Source organism: Theropithecus gelada, chromosome 1 (genome assembly GCF_003255815.1).
Source record: "Theropithecus gelada isolate Dixy chromosome 1, Tgel_1.0, whole genome shotgun sequence".
Lineage (NCBI taxonomy): Eukaryota > Metazoa > Chordata > Mammalia > Primates > Cercopithecidae > Theropithecus > Theropithecus gelada.
In genome coordinates, this window is record NC_037668.1 from 13,207,836 (window position 1) to 13,212,236 (window position 4,401).

Genomic DNA, 4,401 nt, shown 5'->3' on the forward strand with positions numbered 1-4,401 from the left:
AAGTGGAAATAAACGTTTAGTTAGAATCATATAATTTTTTTTTTAAGGAAGGATCTAGCCCTGTCATCAAGCTGCAGTGCAGTGGCGCGATCACAGCTCACTGCAACCTCTGCCTACCGGGCTAGAGCGATCGGGCCTCCCGAGTGGATGGGACTACAGGCAAGCGCCACTAAGCCCAGCTACTTTTTTTGTGCTTTCGATGCGATGGAGCCCGGGTTCGCCACTTTGCCCAGGCTGGTCTCGAACTCGTGAACTGAAGCAATCTGGCCACTTTGACCTCAGTGTTTCAGGAGTTACAGGCATGAACCACAGCACTTAGTAGAATAATATATTTGTAACAGGAAAATTTTAACAGCTTCCCTGGTGGTCTAGTGGTTAGGATTCGGCGCTCTCACCGCCGCGGCCCGGGTTCGATTCCCGGTCAGGGAAGAAGAGATTTACTTTTTTTTCTGCTTTTCCCTCAGGATCTTTTTTTTTTTTTTTTTTTTGAGACGGAGTCTCGCTCTGTAGCCCAGGCTGGAGTGCAGTGGCCGGATCTCAGCTCACTGCAGGCTCCGCCTCCCGGGTTCACGCCATTCTCCGGCCTCAGCCTCCCGAGTAGCTGGGACTACAGGCGCCCGCCATCTCGCCCGGCTATTTTTTGTATTTCTTAGTAGAGACGGGGTTTCACTGTGTTCGCCAGGATGGTCTCGATCTCCTGACCTCGTGATCCGCCCATCTCGGCCTCCCAAAGTGCTGGGATTACAGGCTTGAGCCACCGCGCCCGGCCCCCTCAGGATCTTTTAAATAAACGTTATCTGCTAGTCAATCTCCCCCATCCCACTAAAATCTGAAATACAGAAAATGTAAAAAAATACAAATAAATCGCTCACAATTCTATCACCCAAAGACCACTCTTAATATCTAGATTTTGAAACAACGTGGATGTATGCTATACGTACTATTTTATCTCCAGCTGTTTTTGTTGTTGTTGAGACGGAGTTTCGCTGTCTTTGTCCCAGGCTAGAGTGCAGTGGCGCGATCTCGGCTCACTGCAAGCTCTGCCTCCCGGATTCAAGCGATTCTCCAGCCTTAGCCTCCCAAGTAGGTGGGATTACAGGCCTGCGCTACCACGCCCGGCTAATTTTGTATTTGTAGTAGAGACGGGGGTTCACCATATTGGTCAGGCTGGTCTCGAACTCCTGACCTCAGGTGATCCACCCTCTTCTGCCTTCCAAAGTGACGGGATTATAGGCATGAGCTACCATAAATTTCACAATATATTTCTAACACTTTGCAGTGGAAATAAATATCCTTCAGTAACGTATTTTCTTTAAATTTAATTACTGAATTTTCGAAAACGTCATATATTTACATGGTTTAGGATTCAAATATGCAAAAGGACAGAACTGATAAACCTGACTTTAACCTCTACCATTTATTTTCTCTCTAATGATGTAACCGCTGTTAAGTTTCTTAATTATAATGTTAGAGATGTTTTATGCAAATGCAAGTACATGCATATATACATACGTATATATATTTAAACATTCTCTCCCCCTTGTACAAATGGAAGTAATCGATACATACTTTCTGCACTTTGCCTTTTCCATTTAACAGTATATTTTAGAAGTACTTACAGATTAGACATGAAGAACTTCCTCATTCTTTCTTCTGGCATATAGCATTCCGTTGTATGGATTTTCCGTAATTAGTTTAGCCAGCTTCCTACTATAGACACTTAGGTTATTTCTAGCTCTTTGCTATTTGGAAAAAAAAAAAAAAATGTTGTCGTATATGGTCTTGTACATATGTAATTTTGCCCATGTGTGGAATAAATGCCCAGGAAACTAGAATTGACTTTTCTTAAAGCTGTGAAACAAGATACTACCACAGAATTTTCAATGGGAGAAATTCTAAAGAGCTTCCTTTTAATTCTCCTCTTGTAGGTTTTTCCTGCGGTCTAAATCTCTTAGTCTAGAAATAAACGGGAAACCCAAACCTGGTTATTTAGTTCTCATAAATAAAGGAAGGAGCTTGGCTTCAGATGCGTTGGTGGTATAGTGGTGAGCATAGCTGCCTTCCAAGCAGTTGACCCGGGTTCGATTCCCGGCCAACGCAGGTTTGGTCTTTTCCTCTCAGCTTTTTAGACTGAGTAGGCCTGGAAACCGAGCAAAGCAGGGAACAGAGGAAAAGAGCTTTTGACAACTTTTGTGTCCTGCGTCTGCACCAGTGTGGTCTGTCCCTCCCACAGCAAACATCTGTATTTTGGTAACTGCACGTGCGAGCCAAGCCCATCTGATGGGTTCGGCCGCCAGCGTCGCCTGAGTTAACAATAACTCTCCTTCTAGGGGTCTAGGGAAGTGTCTGAAATAGAGGCTGGTTGGGTTTGTTTTTCTGAATCTGCAGAGGTGGCTCTGATATACTGATGAGTGAAGATGAGGAAGTCAGCACAAGCTCCCACAATGCCAGCGAGAGAGTACGCAGCGCTTCTTGTGCCTGTGATGGAAGCAAGAAATAATTAAGACGGGGCTCTCATCCCCTCCCCAGCTCACTTAGCTCCGTTTTTCTTCCGCTTCCACCATTCTGGGAAGAGAAACCTCAATTCCATGGTACAGGCTGCAGATGTAATTTGTAAAATCCTTCGAGGCTGCCCCTCGCATCCCTGGGCTTGATTGATTCTTTGGAGGGGGAAGAGGGGAATGGAGGCGGAGAGGCGAGAGGCGACGTGGTCCCGGGTTGCAGCTGACGCTTTCTGCCTTCTAGTCAGGACCTGGGCCCGCCGCCGCCCGGCGGAGCGGGTGGTGCTACAGCTATCATCAAGGGATTTAGCGTCTAAGAACTGATTCGGGTGTTGGAGCTTCAAGGTTGCAGAATGGAAAAGTTTGGAATTGATTGATGTGGACCTCACGCACCTACCAAATAGTAGCATGAAACAGCCATTCCTCTTTCAAGAGGCATCAAATGCAGCTCCAGTGCGCCGCCTTGCTGGTGGCTCGCCGTGATCGTATAGTGGTTAGTACTCTGCGTTGTGGCCGCAGCAACCTCGGTTCGAATCCGAGTCACGGCATGTTACTCCTAACTTGCTCTGGTGGCCTTTCTTTTTCTTTTTTTTTTTTAATCAGCACTTTTAAAAGAGTTACATGCTTGTAATTCTGCCTTTGCTTAAGGCATACCCGCGGAAGTGCAGTCCACAAATTCGGTGAATAACAATAGCTCCAGGCCGACGTGCTGGCTCCCGCCATTACGTAATCCCAGCAGCTTTGTGAAGTCTCGAAGGCGGGAGAATCCCTGGAACCCAGAAGTTCGCGACCAGCTTGAGACGCCTCCACACACGCTTAGAAAAAAAAATTTTTAAGATGGTGGCGGGCGCTTTTGGTCCCAGCTACTTAGGGAGGGTGAGGTGGGAGCATCGCTTGAGCCCGGGAAGTAGAGGCTGCAATGAACTATGATCTCGCCACTGCACTCCAGCCTGGGCAACAGAGCGGGACTCTGTCTCAAACAACAATAGTTCCAGTTGGCTCACACTGCGGCTCGCCCACCAAGGCGCTAGGCAGCCCAGGCGGGAAGCTTTAGAGCAGTATGGAGGCCCACGGAGCTGGGACCACGGCTGTTCTTTCGGCCTTCACTTCAGCAGAGGAGAGAACCCTTCCCTGGTGACTCTGGAACTCAGTGCCTCTTCCAGGATGGAGAACTAAAATGCTTTGCAGAGAGGTCTTTGCACCTCTCATCTGAGTTTCCTCGGGCTCTTTCGCACCCTCCTCTGAAGTCGGTAAGGAGGTTCCCTCGGTGAAAGGAATCTGCGGAAACACTAAGGTTTCAGACAGGACTCGTGATTCCCGAGTCTTCCGCGAGCCTTCCTGGCTGTCTGCAGCCCCCATCGCTCTCTAAACCTCGGATTCCTCCGTGGCAAAAAGCTATTATGAAAAGGCTATTGCCGTGTCCGTGTCCACCAGTCCTAGGTCCTGAAACTTCTTTCACAGGAAATAATATACAATTAGATCATACAACCTCTACATCAGTGGAAAATGATTTCATATAGGAAGCAGGAGCTAACGGTTGCCCGGCTAGCTCAGTCGGTAGAGCATGAGACTCTTAATCTCAGGGTCGTGGGTTCGAGCCCCACGTTGGGCGCTGTGATTTTATTTAACCCTCTCGGTTTGCTACCATAGAAACATGAAGTTCTTTTTTTTTTTTTTTTTTTTTTTTTTGGAGACGGAGTCTTGCTCTGTCGCCCAGGCTGGAGTGCAGTGGCCGGATCTCAGCTCACTGCAAGCTCCGCCTCCCGGGTTTACGCCATTCTCCTGCCTCAGCCTCCCGAGTAGCTGGGACTACAGGCGCCCGCCACCTCGCCCGGCTAGTTTTTTGTATTTTTTAGTAGAGACGGGGTTTCACTGTGTTAGCCAGGATGGTCTCGATCTC

At 47.9% G+C, this 4,401-nt stretch overlaps 4 non-coding genes across 4 annotated transcripts; all 4 read left to right on the forward strand.

The window, feature by feature from the left end:
• Window positions 1-357: 357 nt before the first annotated feature.
• TRNAE-CUC lies at window positions 358-429 on the forward strand. The gene has a single exon. It is a non-coding gene; the product is annotated as a tRNA-Glu (tRNA).
• Window positions 430-2,028: 1,599 nt separating this feature from the next.
• Window positions 2,029-2,100, forward strand: TRNAG-UCC. Its single transcript has one exon. It is a non-coding gene; the product is annotated as a tRNA-Gly (tRNA).
• Window positions 2,101-2,977: 877 nt separating this feature from the next.
• Window positions 2,978-3,049, forward strand: TRNAH-GUG. The gene has a single exon. It is a non-coding gene; the product is annotated as a tRNA-His (tRNA).
• Window positions 3,050-4,040: 991 nt separating this feature from the next.
• TRNAK-CUU lies at window positions 4,041-4,113 on the forward strand. Its single transcript has one exon. It is a non-coding gene; the product is annotated as a tRNA-Lys (tRNA).
• The last annotated feature ends 288 nt before the right edge of the window (window positions 4,114-4,401 follow it).